The sequence below is a fragment of the Nicotiana tabacum genome, chromosome 3 (assembly GCF_000715075.1).
Source record: "Nicotiana tabacum cultivar K326 chromosome 3, ASM71507v2, whole genome shotgun sequence".
Taxonomy (NCBI): Eukaryota; Viridiplantae; Streptophyta; class Magnoliopsida; order Solanales; family Solanaceae; genus Nicotiana; species Nicotiana tabacum.
Genome location: NC_134082.1, coordinates 119,068,015 through 119,086,076, shown reverse-complemented (window position 1 = coordinate 119,086,076; position 18,062 = coordinate 119,068,015).

The window sequence follows — 18,062 nt, the reverse complement described above, 5'->3', positions numbered from 1 at the left end:
TATGTTAACATACCAAACTCCTATATTAAAGTCACACATGCAGGGAATGTATGCATACATCCTGAACTAACTCCAAACAAAGTTCTTCTTGTACCTAGTTTTAAATTCAACCTTCTATAAGTGCAAAAATTATTCTTACAGTTCAATAGCCTGTTCAGTCCCACTTCCTGTTTCTTGCAGTCCCTTCTTTGAGGAGGCCTCTGGATCCTGGTAGAGTGAAAGATAGTCTTTCTCTACTTTAGTCTTTCCATTCATTCAATGATCATCCGCAAACACATAGATCATTATCAGCCAATGCTATTACTTGTATTCTGTCTACTTCCAATTTTACATCTAATTGTTTTGATTCTAGTAGTAATGTGACATCATCTCTTACAGATGGTAGTTCACATTCTAGCATGCTTCCGTTAGCTAATTCTTCTCATTCTTGCAATAATCTGTGGCATGTAAGACTGGGGCATATGCCTAATTCCAGTATGAAAAAACATTGCTTCTTTACCTAAATATGTATTGATTTTAGATAACATACCTTTCACTATATGTCCTATGGCTAGATAACATAAAGGGACCATATAAATACTTGCGGACCATATAAAACCGCCACTCATGATGGTTATAAGTACTTCTTGACTATAGTTAATAATTTTAGCAGGGGGTACTTGGACCTATCTTTTGAGCAATAAAGGGAATTCTTTTATTGTCCTTGATTCTTTCATTGCTATGGTTGAAAGACGATTTTCTTTGAAGGTTAGAGTAATAAGATCAGATAATGCTTTAGAATAAGGAGGCAATATTGATTATGCTGCTTTCTTTATCTAAAAATGGTATCCTTCACCAAATCTCTTGTGCTAGTACTCCACAACAGAATGGGATTGTGAAGAGGAACACAAGCATCTACTTGAAACTTGTATAGCTCTTTTCTTCCGCTCTAAGGTTCCAATCATTTATGGTGACTAGATATTGACTGCACAAACCTTATTAATAGATTCCCTACTAAACTTCTGCACTATAAGACTCCTTATGAGATCTTGTTTGGTAAAACTCCTGTTTATCAAACTCAGATGCTTTGGTTGTTTATGTTTTGCCTCTACTCTTCCTTAACACAAGGGAAAACTTGATCCCGGGTCCAATGCTTATGTATTCCTGGGGTACCCTTTTTGGAAAAAAGGCTACAAATTCCTGAATCTGAATTCTAAACAAATCTTTATCTCTAAGAATGTTATATTCCATGAATTTGTATTTCTATTTTTTCTACTCTACATCTTCCTTCTTATCCCACTACGTCCCTATTTACCCCTACTTTCAATGATAGTAATATATCTGTTCATCCACCTATTCCTGTTCCTAGTTCTTCTCCTACTCACTCTCCTATTTCCCTCAGCCTGCTACATTTTCTCCTGATCACTCTCCTATTACTCACTTTTTGTTCCTCTTACTTCTCCCAATTTTACTCCTTCTTTATCTCCTATATCACCTATACCTAAGACTCCTTTGCATAGGTCTTTAAGAACTCACAGGACTCCTGCTCATCTCTCAGATTTTACTGTTGGGGATGTACATCTTCCTGATGTTTCTACTGCTTGCTTCCTTTCCCCTATACTTTCTAGTCAATTTTCCTTTTCTGCTCTCTCTACTCCTAATCAGACCCTACTTCATTTCATTTCTCAAAGTGAAGAACCTAATTCATTTTCTGAGGCTGCTAGTCATTCTGGTTGGCAGGAGGCTATGACTAAGGAACTAGATGCCTTGTTAGCTAATGAAACCTGGGATGTGGTGCCTTTACCGGTTGGGAAGAAATCTCTCTCTTGCAAATAAGTTTACAAGGTTAAACTAAAGTCTGATGGTAGTGTTGAAAGACTAAATGCTCATTTGAAATACGGTGTATTTTGGTTATTGCAGTCAAGAAGAATTGGGGACTCTATCAGTTGGATGCTAAGGTCTACATGAAGTTTTCAGCTGGTTTACCTTCCCCTTCCCCCAATCTTGTGTGTCGACTTAAAAAATCATTATATAGTCTTGGACAATCATCGAGATAGTGGTATACCAGATTAACTGCAGTTTTGAATTTTAAGGGGTTCACACACTCACACAATGATTACTCTCTTTTATATAAAAGGCCTGGGGAGCCTATTTTTTTGGTTGCCGTTTATGTTGATATATGAACATGGAATATTCCTCAAAAGTTAAGTGAGTTGAAGGACTTTCTACATGCTGAATTTAAGATTAAATATTTAGAGGATTTACCTTTCTTCCTGGGCATGGAGGTGGTGCGTGAGCTTGCAGGTTTGATCCTTAGCTAGAGGAAATTCACCCTAGCGCTCTTGTCTGAATTTGGTTGTGACAAAATATCCCCTGTCTCTTCCCCTTTAGATCCTTCTTGAAAATTGTTTGCTGGTGTTGGTTCTCCTATTTCTGACCCCTCTCTTTATCGTCGTTTGTAAGGGAAGCTCAACTTCCTTACTCATACTAGCCCAAACTTGTCGTTTGCTATTCAGCACCTCTCACAATTTATGTAAGATCCCCATTCTCCTCACATGGATGTAGCCAAACACTGCCTTAGTTATCTTCTTAAAGACCCTAATCTGGGGCTTTTCATGTCCTCCTCTTTTACTTTTTATTTGCTTTCCTTCTGCGGATATATTTGTTCCTCCACCTATTCCTAATCCTAGTTCTTCTCCTACTCACTCTCTTATTTCTCCCAGCATGCTACACTTTCTCCTGATCACTATCCTATTACTCACTTATTTTTCCTCTTACTTCTCCCAATTCTACTCATTATTTCTCTCCTGTATCACTTATACCTGAGACTCATTTGTACAAGTCTTTAAGAACTCATAGAACTCCTGCTCATCTCTCAGATTTTACTGTTGGGGATGTACATCTTCCTGATATTTCTACTGCTTGTTTTCTTTCCCCTATACTTCCTAGTCACTTTTCCTTTTCTTCTCTCTCTACTCCTAATCAGACCCTACTTCATTTTATTTCTCAAATTCAAGAACCTAATTCATTTTCTGAGGCTGCTAGTCATCTTGGTTTGCAGGAGGCTATGACTAAGAAACTGGATGCCTTGTTTGCTAATGAAACCTGAGATGTGGTGCCCTTACAAATTGGGAAGAAATCTCTCCCTTGCAAATGGGTTTACCAAGTTAAACTAAAGACTTATGGAAGTGTTGAAAGACTAAAGGCTCATTTAAAATACGGTGTATTTTGGCTATTGCAGTCAATAAGAATTGGAGACTCTATCAGTTGGATGATAATAATGCGTTTCTACATGGTGACCTTCATAAGGAGGTTTACATGAAGTTTCCAGCTGGTTTACTTTCCCCTTCCCCCAATCTTGTGTGTCGACTTAAAAAATCACTATATGATCTTAGACGATCATCGAGATAGTGGTATACCAGATTAACTGCAGTTTTGAATTTTAAGGGGTTCACACACTCACTCAATGATTACTCTCTTTTCTATAAAAGGACTGGGGAGCCTGTCTTTTGGTTGCTGTTTATGTTGATATATGAACAGGGAATAATCCTCAAAAGTCAAGTGAGTTGAAGGACTTCTCCTACTCACTCTCCTATTTCCCCCAGCCTGCTACACTTTCTCTCGATCACTCTCCTATTACTCACTTCTTGTCCTCTTACTTCTCCCAGTTCTACTCCTTTCTCTCTTATATCACCTATACCTAAGACTCCTTTGTACAGGTCTTTAAGAACTCACAGAACTCCTGCTCATCTCTCAGATTTTACTGTTGGGGTTGTACATCTTCCTAATGTTTCCACTACTTGTTTCCTTTCCCCTATACTTCCTAGTCAATTTTCCTTTTCTGATCTCTCTACTCCTAATTAGACCCTACTTCATTTCATTTCTAAATTCAAGAACCTAATTCATTTTCTGAGGCTGCTAGTCATCCTGATTGGGAGGAGGCTATGACTAAGGAACTGGATGCCTTGTTAGCTAATGAAACCTGGGATGTGGTGCCTTTACCAGTTGGGAAGAAATCTCTCCCTTGAAAATGGGTTTACAAGGTTTAACTAAAGTCTGATGGTAGTGTTGAAAGACTAAAGCCTCGCTTGAGATACGGTGTATTTTGGCTATTGCAGTCAAGAAGAATTGGGGACTCTATCAGTTGGATGCTAATAATGCATTTCTACATGGTGACCATCATGAGGAGGTTTACATGAAGTTTCCAGCTGGTTTACCTTCCCCTTCCCCCAATCTTATGTGTCTGCTTAAAAAATCACTATATGGTCTTAGACAATCAGCGAGATAGTGGTATACCAGTTAACTGCAGTTTTGAACTTTAAGGGGTTCACACACTTACTCAATGATTACTCTCTTTTCTATAAAAGGACTAGTGAGCCTTTTTTTTGGTTGCCGTTTATGTTGATATATGAATAGGGAATAATCCTCAAAAGTTAAGTGAGTTGAAGGACTTTCTACATATTGAATCTAAGATTAAATATTTGGGGGATTTATCTTTCTTCCTGGGCATGGAGGTGGTGCGTGAGCTTGCAGGTTTGATCCTTAGCTAGAGGAAATTCACCCTAGCGCTCTTGTCTGAATTTGGTTGTGACAAAATATCCCCTGTCTCTTCCCCTTTAGATCCTTCTTGGAAATTGTTTGCTGGTGTTGGTTGTCCTATTTCTGACCCCTCTCTTTATCGCCATCTGTTAGGGAAGCTCAACTTACTTACTCATACTCGCCCAAACTTGTCATTTGCTGTGCAACACCTCTCACAATTTATGTAAGATCCTCGTTCTCCTCACATGGATGAAGCCAAACACTGCCTTAGTTATCTCCTTAAAGACCCTAATTTGGGGCTTTTCATGTCCTCCTCTTCTTCTTTTTATTTTCTTGCCTTCTATGACTCTGGTTGGGCCTCTTGCCCTGATTCTCATTGTTTTATTATTGGGTTTTTTTATCAGCCTTGGTGGCTGTCCCATTTTGTGGATGTCCAAAAAGCAGTCTTCCTTCTATTTGTCGTCGGCTGAAGCTGAATATCGCTCGATGCACAATGTTATGCTGAGTTGACCTGGTTGGTCCGTTTGCTCAAAGATCTATCTATTTCCCCTTCTCTGTCGATTCCTCTACACTCTGATAGCCAAAAGTCTATTTACATTGCTCGCAACCCTGTGTTTCACGATCGAACAAAGCACATTGATCTTTATTGCCACTTTGTTCGTCAATAATTTCAGTTGGATCTGATTTCTCTCTTGTTTGTTCCCACTCGCGCTCAACTAGCTGATATCTTTACCAAACCCCTCACTAGGCCTCTCCATCGTGACTGTCGCGCTCCCTTTTTCCCTCTTCACATCGAAAAATCAGATTTATGACATTTTTGGGTATAGGACAAATCATTCCTTTTGCGAACGGGGTTTGCATTTTTGAAGAGTCGCCACCTAATGATTTAAGGTGCATTAGGACACCTATAGGGTTCATTTCTAAGTTTGTTTGATAACTAGAGATAGGGTAAGGGCATGAAATTATCCTAAGGGAAAGGTGTTAGGCACCCCTCAGGATCCACTAGTGCGGTTCTAGGCCAGACAGTTTTGTGAATTTGTACAATTAGCAAATAGACAAGTATAGGCTCAAATAGTAGGGGATTTATGTTTAAACATATAAGAGTTTGAAACAATCATTAAAAGGCGAATTTTAAAAAGGAGTTACAGTTTTACAAATACTTGAGAATATAAAAAGGAGGGCGAGAGGGGTCCTAGGTTTGTTTATAATATGGATCACATCAATGTGATACCCTGTATGACACTCCTCAGAAGAGGGGATACACGTGGTATTAGCGCACCGGTCATCATATCCATATCTACCCTTCCCACCCCGTTAAGGTATTAAAGCGCGGATTGGTCTCGACCTCTATTACATGCTATTACCCATCCCATTCCTATTAGTTCAGAAGGAATTTAGGACTACTATTCCTATAAGAGGGAGGATTTTAGGCTGATCCTTAGGTTTTAAAGGTAAAAGGCTAATGCAACAGACAAAAACATGTAGGACTACATTTAAAGGGGAAACACATAAACAATTAAGAGGCTCATATATACCTGCGCAGACAATGCATATTAATTTAAACAGTTAGGGTCAGAATTTAAACTACTAAGGCAGGGTGTTTTGATTGTCGAAGTAGACCCATTTATTACATAACTCAGATAAGAAGTCCGAATCAGGCCTTCCTGTTGGTTGTAGAAGTTGGTAATTGACTAAGGCAATTCCGATTTTATTTAGGTAGTTACCTAAGGCTTGCCTAGGCGTAGTAGTGATGTCCTATGAGCATGATATCTATTACTGATTGGGAGTAGTAAAATAGTAAACGATTTTGAAGGAGTGACTTGGATCTTATAGGCATGCTTTCTAACCGTATTAATTTAAAAGAGTAAGTTATTTAAACTGATTCAGAACGGGTGAGTATGTGTCAAACTGATTTTTGGCTAAACTGGTTTTAGATCATATAGGCACGGTATCTAATTAAAAATGAAGTGGAGTAGCAGGATTTATTTGATTCAAAGCGGAGTTCCTATAGGCATGATATCTAATTACAACCATTTAGGTCCTATAGACATGGTATCTAAGTGTGGAAGTAAAACATGCAGAATTTTATTAAACCAAAGAAGATTTTATAGGCATATTTTCTAACAGATCACATCGAAAATACACCTATAAGCATGTTATATACCCTTCTAATAGCTAAAGCATACAGAATCAACACATCCCTTTTCACTAGCCAGCCCCAATATTGTTTACAAATTATTACATCCCAAATGATTAAATTACAAAAGTAGTGCAGAAATAAAAAAATTACAACCGAGGAAAGCCTAATCTTGACTTCCTCTCTAGTTATGTAATGAACCACTTCAGTGCCAGAATTTCAAAGCCTTTTTTATACCTGGGTGTGTCAAAGTTCCCTAAAGGTCTTAAGGGACCCCCGGCAGTGCTTACACCCAGGTTTGCATAACCAGACATAAATAAGTGCAGTAAGGAAGGGTCAGCCCTTATGTGTCCAAGTTCAGAGAGAGCTCAAGGGTCCCAAGGCAAGGTTCACACAAGAGGGGCAGAAACTAAGTTTTAGGATTATAGTGGAAGTGTAAAACATAGTTAAAAAAAGTTTGTTAAAAAACTGGACTAACAAGTCCATTTTTTTAGAGTAATGAGTAGCAAAAGTGTTTGAAATCAGTTGGGGTAATGAACAAAACTCAAACACACAGCATCAGAGTCACACAAAGGGGTCAAGAGGTTTGGGAATACATTGTATGAAGCATATGACCCCAGTAGGGGTCAGGTTTGGTCATGCACAACAATAGCTGATGCTGGCATACCCACAAACCAGCCTGAGAACACAAACACATAGAAGGAATATGGGGGTTTGGGCTTTATAAGTCAGCAAACACAACAAGTATCTAACAGAACATGCTTAAAAAAACAAACACAGGGGCAAGCATTAATCTAAGGGAAAAGGGAACATTACAACATGCTAGGAATATAATTTGACTGTAGAAACATAAACAGAAGTGGACAAGAATGTGGGAAACTGAAAACACTTAAAGGAACATGTTGTTGTTGGATCTCAAAAATTAACTAGAACATATCAGTAGAGAAGCAAAGTGTAGAAAGTAAAAGTAAGCAAGATTCCACAGTCTAGCCTTGGCTTTCAGCCGGCTAAACACAGTAGTAGCACAAGTAGTATTAGAGAAAAGAGAGAAAGTTTTGAATGTGAGTGTGTGTTCTGAACTCAAGTTTTGTTCGTGTTTTTGAGAGAAGAAGAGGTGGCTATTTATAGTTTTGAAAACGGGTGAAGAAGAGGTAAAGTCTTAAACACAAACATGGAAATAATCACAAGTCAGAGTCAATTAACACAAGTGATTCCCTTTAATTAAGGAATCACTGCTTAACAGATACTAACATTGATTAATTAAGGAAAGAAATCAGCTTGATACAGATTGATTATTGCCATGTAAGGGGCAGTTAAAGCATGAAGTAAATAATCAAGTTTAAGTACAACATAGGCTTATTTTGGGAAAGGATTCAGCAAGGTAAAACATCACAGTAAAGGAAAAGGATCGATTAATTTTAAACAGATGAGTAAAAATTAGGGCTTGTAAGAAAACTTTTGCAATCATTCGCAATATTGAGGGAATCAGGATCATTCAAGAAAGAGTCATGACTCTGCATTTCAACATATAAATAGCAAGGAATAAACATGCGTTCAGGGTCAAACATGTTGACAAAAAGAAACAACACAAAGATACAGTAGCAGTAGGGGTAAGCTAGGGTTCAGTAGCAAGAAAATATTCGAAGCACAGTAGTCAAGTAAGTCTAGTAGTCGCATAGAATCAACAGTAAAGAAGAACATAGTAACAGGTAAGAGAGTCAGAAACAAATAAAGGTCTCACAATAACAAGTGAAGCAAAACTTCTAAGAAATTAGGGCTTCAATAGTAGTCGAGTTTAAGAGGTTATAAGAACTCAAATTAGATAAGTCAAACAAGGAGAAGAGAGTCATAGATGAAGAACTTAAAATAAGCACACATTTAAGCAAACAATTTCAGAACTCGGATAAGACCAAAAGGGAACTAGGGTTTTTAACATGCTGAAATAGATAGAAGAACAACATGAGCAAATTGTTTTAAAAATAGAAAAATCACAAACAACATTAAAATCAGAGAAGAGCTCTTTTGAAAAACTTAAAGGAAAACCCTAATCGTTGAAAAATGAAGAGTCACTTTGAATGAAAATCGGAGAATCTTTGAGAAAAATACTTAAGAAGTTCATAGTAAGCACTGAAAAGGTGAGAAAGACCTTGAAAGTTATCGATCTAACCAGAAAAGTCAAGGATCTGCCTTGAAAGGCCATGAATGGCTGGAGAAAGGTCATGGATGGCCGGAGAAAAGCCATGAACAGAAGTTGAGCAAGGACTGGACCATATTCCTTCGAGGTCTGGCCATGAAACCACAGAAACAAACACCCAGGAGCCATAGGAGGCCTATAAACATCTCAAATGGCCATGAGAGGCCATGGATTAGGTAGGGGTTGAGGTAGATTAGGGTGAAATTAGATGGCGGCGGCTAGGGTTCATGAGAGCTTGCAGAGAGAATTGAGAGGGAATGGATTCGGAGGCGGTGGGTGGTGGAAAATGAATTAGGGTAAGGGGTCGTTTGGGTTTATTTTAGGAAGGGTGAACGGTGGCCGTTGATCTGAATGATTAACGGCCTGGATTAAACGGGTAGGTGGGGAATCCAGTTTGGGTTGGTTGAAATTGGGTTGGGTTCAGGTTTAATTGAAATTGGGCCGGGAAAATTGGGTCTGATTTGAGGTTTAATTTAGGGTAGAATTTAAATACCAATGGGCTATTATTTAAATAGCCAATTTCCCCCTTTTTAAATTATAAAAAAATAGTAAATAAATTTCTGGAAATAAATTGAAAGCACTAAAATGATTTATAACATATAATTAACAATATAAAAATACAAAACTTAATTTTATGAATATAAAACACAATTAAATCTTAAAAGGCTAATGTTGCAATTATATGCGATTTAGCTTAAAAATACTAAATAAATTTGTAAAAATATGCAAAAAATTACCTTAGCTATATTTTGGCATAAAAATAAAAACCCAATAAATGGATTACCAAAAAAAAAATAATTTTGGAAATAATTATTGGGTTTTTATGGATAAAAGAGGGAAATAAATTGATTTAAAAACCTTTAAAAATTATGAAAAAATAATAAAACATTTGGACATACTTATATATGCATATATATATATATATATATATATATATATATATATATATATATATATATATATATATACACTATACTATACATTTAGAATAATTTATAATGAGGGAAAAATTGGGCATCAACAACTACCCCTCTTTACCCGGGAAGGATGAAAGAGTTGTTGGGTGAAGATATGATGGCCAATTTTGACCGAGCGAAACGGTTTGAAGAGGTTTAGGCCACACCCTGGCTTCCAAGCTGCCTACATATCCCTGGTTTTACATGAATCAGGCCATATGTAGTTTAGGATCCGTTGGTGGAGTATGCCGATGGAGATTTTTTCAAGAACGGACGCAATATCCAAGGCTGGGCGAGTGGACAACTTGTGGGAATAGTTAAGGTTCAATATGGCTGCGGGAACTGGAGCGAGTTTTGCTCCTGCCAGGTTGGCCGTTGCTCACCAGTTTACCTGCAGTGAAACAATACAAGCGTATTCTGTGCATAAATCTAGACATGACGCAAAATCCCGTCGAACTATGAATGTTGTCTTTGGACGGTTGGGATGACGTCCTTAGACCATGATGTCCCGGTCCATGAAGCATATGATAAAGGATTCGCAGGCCATGAATTGATGATCTCGGGCTATGAGGATGGTGCCTCCGAACTATGATGCATTTGAATAATGATAAGCAAAAGATTGAAAGGGATCCTCATGCCATGACATGGTGTTCTCAGGCTATGAAGATGGTGCCTCCGAACGATGAGGCCTTTGGATAATTTGGAGATCTTTCAGCCCATGAGATGTAGTATGAGGAGATCTTTCATCCCCTGAGATGCTGTAGCATGATGCGGACAAGACAGAGCTTAGTCTTGCGATTTGAAGGGCAGCGCCTAGCCCGTAAAAGAAACGAAATAAATGATGCTTGGGATAGTGCTTAGTTTCGAAGAAAATTAGAGGCAGAGCTTAGCCTCGGAAGGCAGAATGATAGCCTTATGAAAAGATGCAAAATGTGGAGAGAGGTAGAGCTTAACCTCGGAAGGCAGAATGGTAGCCTTATGTAGGAATGCAGATGGAGGTAGAGCTTAACTTTGGAAGGCAGAATGGTAGCCTTATGCAATGCAGGATGTATCTGGAGAAAGCATTTAGTCTCGGAAGGTAGAAAGGGAGCCTTATGCAATGCATATGCAGAAGGAGGTAGGGCTTAACCTCGGAAGGTAGAATAGTAGCCTTATGCAAGAATGCAGATGGAGACAATGTTTAGTCTCGGAAGGCAGAAAGGTAGCCTTATGCAATGTAGATGCAGAAGGAGGTAGGGCTTAACCTCAGAAGGTAGAATAGTATCCTTATGCAAGAATGCAGATGAAGACAACGTTTAGTCTCGAAAGGTAGAATAGTAGCCTTATTCAATGCAAATAATGAGTGATAGTAGAGTTTTCTTAGCTGATAGCAGATTGCGATGTCATGATTACTGAGAGCATTGTGACAGACGGAGTATCACTAGCGTGTGCGGATAGAAAATGTTGGTAAGTGCGACAGTTCGAAGAGTTGTATTTCTGAATAATGTTTATCCCATGAGTGTATAGTATGTTTAATGATTTTGCAATCCTAGTGCCTGCATCCAAAGAAAAATCGTGAATTTTGTAAGGGGGAAGGTCAGTTCGTGTCCCCGCTAGCTTTGCTTGACCTGCTCAGCTTTGATCTGGTGATACCTATTTATCATTGGGGTAGCGTTGCTAAACAAAGCAGTTCCGATAATAAACATGCATGATTCTTGTACAGGTATGCCATAAATGTATAATTAAAAAGGTTTTTAGATGAACCGACGACTGTGACGTGGTTCGAGACATTGCAACCTCTCTTGCTACGGAATTTTGAGGATCCTCCTCAAAATTCTGCCCCAGTTTAATGGGTTGATGCTTCTGACTATTGCTTCCGACGATCGGCTGAAGTTACTTCGGAATTTTGAGGGTCCTCATCAAAATTCTGCCCCAGTTTCCAATTGGGGGGCGAGAATGAAATTTTTATTAAATTGTGACCGAACCCATAGGGCGACCTATGTATCTCCTCTTAAATGGGAATTAGTTCAGTTGTAGTTCAATTTACATCATATATGGGAAACATAAAGATTACACATAATAACGCTTGACTACATCTGAATTAATCGGCTTTGGCCAGACTTCTCCGTCCATTTCTGCAAGTATGAGGGCACCTCCTGTCAGAACCCGGTGAACCATGTATGGACCCTACCAATTGGGAGAGAACTTCCCTTTGGCTTTATCTTGATGCGGAAAATTTTTCTTTAACACCAGTTGCCCCTGTGTGAACTGTCTCGGCTTGACTCTTTTGTTGAAGGCTCTGGACATTCTGTTCTGATAGAGTTGACCATGGCTAATCACATTCATTCTTTTTACGTCTATTAGAGCTAATTGCTCATAACGACTTTTTTATCCACTCTGCATCGTCGAGCTCAGCTTCTTGTATGATCTTTATGGAAGGAATTTCTACATCAGCGGAAATGAAAACCTCTGTACCGTAAACCAGCTTATAGGGGGTTGCCCCAATTGATGTGCGGACTGTGGTGCAATACCCTAATAGAGCAAATGATAACTTTTCGTGCCACTATTTATGCTTCTCTATTATTTTCCTTAATATATTCTTGATATTCTTGTTGGAGCCTTCTACAACTCTATTCATTTGAGGCCTGTAGGCTGTGGAATTCTCATGTATGATCTTGAAAGTTTCACACATAGCTTTCATCAAGTTGCTGTTGAGGTTGGAACCATTATCAGTAATGATTGACTCTAGAATCCCGAATCGACAAACAATGCAGTCGCGAACAAAGTCTGCCACAACTTTCTTAGTCACTACTCTGTAAGATGCTACTTCGACCCATTTGGTGAAATAGTCGATGGCTACTAAGATAAACCGGTGTCCGTTGGAAGTGGCATGCTCGATTGATCCAATAACATCCATTCCCCAGGTGGCAAACAACCATGGTGAGCTTGTTGCATTACGCTCATTTGGAGGTACCTTTATCATGTCTGCATGTATCTGAAAGCGATGGCATTTCCGGACATACTGGATGCAGTCCGTTTCCATAGTAATCCAAAAGTAACTGGCCCGGAGTATCTTCTTTGCTAAGACAAAACCGTTCATATGTGGACCGCAGGTCCCATCATGAATCTCCTCTAGTAACTTGGATGCTTCCTTTGCGTCGACACACCTTAGTAATCCCAGATCAGGAGTCCTCCTATACAGGATTCCTCCGCTATGAAAGAAATGGTTGGACAACCTCCAAAGTGTGCGTTTCTGAGTAGGATTTGCAAGCTCTGGGAACTCTCCTTTTGCCAAATATTCCTTGATATCTTGAAACCAAGGCTTTCCGTCTGCTTCTTCTTCAACATGGGCGCAGTAAGCTGGCTGATCATGGATCTTTACTAGAATGGGATCAATGAAATTCTTGTCCGGATATTGTATCATAGATGACAGGGTAGCCAGTGCATCGGCGAACTCATTCTGGACTTTGGGAACATGTTGGAACTCCGTCTTCGTGAACCTCTTTCTCAATTCCTGTACATGATGCAGATATGGGAGTATCTTGGAGTTCTTGGTTGCCCATTCTTCTTGTACCTAATGTATAAGCAAGTCTGAATCTCCAATTATTAGTAGCTCTTGAACATTCATGTCAATGGCCATTTTGAGCCCTAGGATGCAAGCTTCGTACTCGGCCATATTGTTGGTGCATGGGAACCTGAGTTTGGAGGACACTGGATAATGCTGGCTGGTTTCTGATACTAGGACTGCTCCTATCCGACTCCTTTGAAATTTGTTGCTCCATCTAAAAACATTCTCCAACCGTCATAGGATTCTGCAATGTCTTCTGCTATGAATGATACCCCTTCATCAGGAAAGTACAATAGGTGCACTCTAATAGAGAATACCGGGTCTTGTACGGGGTGAACTTCTTGCTGAGATAATAAATAGCCTGCTCTTTCCTCCCCGTTTCATCATGCAGCCCCAAAACGCACCCGAAAGCTCCATCCAATACTGCAAGGTAGAGTAGTAAGGGTCTACCTGGCTCGGGCGGGACTAAGACTGGTGGTGTTGATAGGTACTCCTTGATTATGTCGAAGGCCCTTTGGTAGTCATCAGTACATTTGGTAGTGGTGTCCTTTTTCAACATCTTAAAGATTGGCTCATAGATAACTGTAGACTGTGTTATGAATTGGTTGATGTAATTAAGCCTTCCCAAGAAGCTCATCACATCTTTCTTGTTCTTTGGGGATGGTAGTTCTTTAATGGCTTTGACTTTTGATGGATCCAGTTCTATTCCTCGGTGACTCACAATAAACCCAAGTAATTTTCCAGCAGGAACCCCAAAGGCGGACTTTGCGGGGTTCAGTTTCAGGTTGTACCTCCGCAGTCTATTGAAGAACTTCCTCAGATCTTCCATGTGATCAGTGGCCTTCTTGGACTTGATAATAACATCATCTACATATACCTCTATCTCCTTGTGTATTATATCATTGAAAATGGTAGTCATGACCCTCATATAGGTGGCCCCTGCATTCTTCAGGCCGAACAACATCATCTTGTAACAGTACATTCCCCATGGCGTAATGAAAGCCGTTTTCTCAGCATCTTCTTCATCCATCTAGATCTGATGATAACCAGCGAAACAATCTACAAATGACTGTAGTTCATGCTTGGCGCAATTGTCAATCAGGATGTGTATATTCGGCAAAGGGAAGTCGTCTTTCGGACTGGCCCGGTTGAGATCCCGGTAGTCGACGCAGACTCTGACCTTCCCATCCTTCTTTGTCACTGGTACAATGTTGGCTAACCATGTCGGGTATTCTACTACCCTGAGAACCTTAGCTTTGACCTACTTGGTGACTTCTTCCTTGATCTTCAAACTCATATCAGGTTTGAACTTTCTGAGCTTTTGCTTTATTGGTGGGCACGTCGGATCGGTTGGCAATTTGTGAGCCACAATAGACGTACTCAGACCAGTCATATCATCATAAAACTAGGCAAATATGTCCTCATATTCCTTTAGAAATTCTGTGTATTCTTTCTTTTCTAATGGTGATAGGTGAACGCTGATTTGTGTTTCCTTGATGCTTTCTGCATCTCCCAAGTTAACAATTTCGGTCTCGTCCAGGTTGGACTTAGGTCTATTCTCAAAGTTCTCAACTTCTTTGACAATCTCATCTGGTATGTCATCTTCCTTTGAATCAATGTCTGTTTGTTGCGTCGTCTCATTGCATGTCACAGTCATTGGTTCATCAATATATGTAATAGTATTGCTGTATAAGTAAAGTAATAAGAGAAAACGATAATGAGTGTTGATTCATAAGAAAGTCAAAATGCTTTGATAAATTGCATAACTATTTTAAACATTGAAAATCTTATTGCGGGAATTAAAATGCGAAAACAAAATCATTTAGTAAACAATGGATAACAGTTGTTTTAGCCTTGCTACCCCGAGGCTCGTCGGGCTTTAGTTGTTCTGATGGTCCAATTGTTGAGGCGTGCCCCTCTCCTTGCAGCCTATATGGAAGGGCCTTCCTCCCCCTCCTCCTCGAGAACAACACAACAATCCATGTCATTGTCTTCTAAGAATAATTTCTTCACCGCTACAAGTGCTTCTTCTTCGTCTGACCCATAAACAATGTCAGTCTGTTGGAAAGTCTGCTCTAGATGCGGTATTGGCTGCTCCAGTGGATAGTAAGGACCGCGCCATGGTGGCGACCAGTTGTTGAATTCTTGCCAGGTGTAATCATATCCCAGACCGAAAGTAGTGCCATGCTTCTTTAGTTTTATAGGCTTAGAGATCCTGTGGAGGTTCTTTCCGAGTCCCTTTCCAGGTTCGTACCCACTCCAATTCAGTATACTCTCGATTTTTCTATCCCACCATTTGTCCTTGTCAACAACATTTACCCGTTCAATGTGATGGTAAGTCTCTCCACCTAGCTTCCTTCTTTCTTCGATTATCGGAATGGTCTGGAGACTGTATATAGGGTTGCTACCGTCGCCATGAATGATCACCTCTTGGTGATTCCATTCAAATTTTACTGCCTGATGTAGTGTTGATGCTATGGCCCTAGCAGCATGAATCCATGGCCTTCCCAACAGCAGGTTGTAAGATGCTGGCACGTCTATCACCTAGAAATCGACATCGAACCATGTTGGTCCCATTTGTAAGCATAGGACAATCTCACCGATGGTGGACCTTTGGGAGCCATCGAAGGCTTTCACATTGATGGCTCCATTTTCTATCTCGTGTAGTCCTTTACCCAACTTCTTGAGTGTTACCACTGGACAAATATTGAGATTGGAACCTTCATCGATCAAGATTATGGTGATAAAATAGTCTTCACATTGCACGGTGATGTGTAGTGCCTTGTTGTGCCCCAACCCTTCAGGTGGCAGCTCGTCCTCATGAAAGGTGATCTTATGGCTCTCCAGCACTTGTCCTACCATGTTAGCCATTTCCCCGACAGTGATGTTGTTTGGTACGTATGCTTCATTCAAAACCTTTAACAGAGCATTCTTGTGTGCCTCAGAGTTTTGTATCAAGGAGAGAATGGATATTTGTGCTGGCGTTTTGTTTGGCTGGTCGACGACCGAGTACTTCTTGGCCTGTATCTTCCTCCAAAGGTCGTCTGGGCCTATCTCAATGATTGGTGGCCGATTGGAGGCCTGCTTGCTTGACTCAGCTAGATGTTCGGGGGTATACACTCTACCAGTTCTTGTCATACCCTGTGCTGCAACAGTCTCTTCAAACCTAACCTTGCCTTTCCTTCTTGCTTCAACTATATAGTCCCAGGGTACAGCCTTTGTATGGAATAGTGTCATGGTCGACATTGCCACTGGGATTGGCATGGCTATCCTTACTCCGAACGTAGCATGCGCCTTGGGTGGCAAAACTGCAATCTCAAATGGTGCGGGCGCATTTGCCGGAGACACGAATGCAACCTAAATTGGTGCTGGTGCCTTTGTAGATGACATTGTTTCAAACTCAAGTGGTAAAGACATATTCACCTCAGTGTTCCCAGATGGTTGAATCTGGACTATGATTGGATTGAGAGTGATTATTGGCTTCTTTGGGTCAATCCCAATCATCTTCTATTTCAATCATGTCGATACCTCCACCCGTATGGCTTGGCAGAAGGTTGTTGTGGACATTTGGAGCGGGTTCCTTTTCCACAATAATCTTGTTATCAATCAAGTATTGTATCTTATCCTTCAAGGAGCAACATTCATCGATGGTCTATCCTTTCATGCCGGAGTGGTATGCACAAGATTTGTTTGGGTTAACCCACTGAGAAGGGTTTTCAGGGGTTGCAACAGGGATGGGGGTGACATAACCAGTGGCTTTCAGTCTCTCATACAACTGGTCAATGGGTTCAGCAATGGCTGTGTATTGTTTTGGAGGTCTTCGGTCAAGATTAGGTCGGGGTCTAGGGAAGCTTTAGCATGTAGGAGGTGATTGGTAATGGGATGGTTTAGCATTATAGGGTTGGTAGACATGAGCGGGTTGGGAGTATCTGGGTGAAGTAGGTTGATATGTAGGAGGTGGAGGTGACTGATAAGTTGGTGGTGGAGCTTGGTATAAGGGTGAGGTGCTTGGTAGTTCGGAGTTGGCTGATATGTGAGTGGAGGTGTTGGGTAAGTTTGGTATTTTATGGGAGATTTAGTCCTCTGTGCAACCATTACGGTCCACACGTCCCTTTTCTTGGACACACCACCAGACTGTAAAGCCTTATTGGTAGCTTGCAAGGCCTCGAAGTTTGTAACCATACCGCTTTTGATACCTTCTTCAATTCTTTCACCCAATTTGATAATGTTAGAGAATTTGTGGTTCTCAATCATCATCAGCCGCTCATAGTACTATGGGTCTTGGGCCCGGACAAAGAACTTGTTCATCTGTTCCTCTTCTAAGGAAAGTCTGACCTTAGTAGCTTCGGACCTCCAGCGAGTAGCATACTCGCGAAACATTTCTGTAGGCTTCTTTCTTAGATTATGAATATAGAACACGTCAGGCGCATTCTCTGTATTAAACCTGAACCTATCCATAAAATCGGACGCCATGCCTACCCAGCTTGACCACTTCTTTGGATCTAGGCTGATGTACCAAGACAATGCATCTCCTTTCAAACTCCTCATAAACAGCTTCATGCGGATTCTCTCATCTTTCCCTACTCCAACTAGCTTGTCGCATATGTCCTCAGATGGACCCTTGGATCACTTGTACTATCAAACATTTTGAACTTAGGAGGTTTGTACCCCTCGGGTAGTTCAACATCGGGCTGTATGCAAAGATCCTCA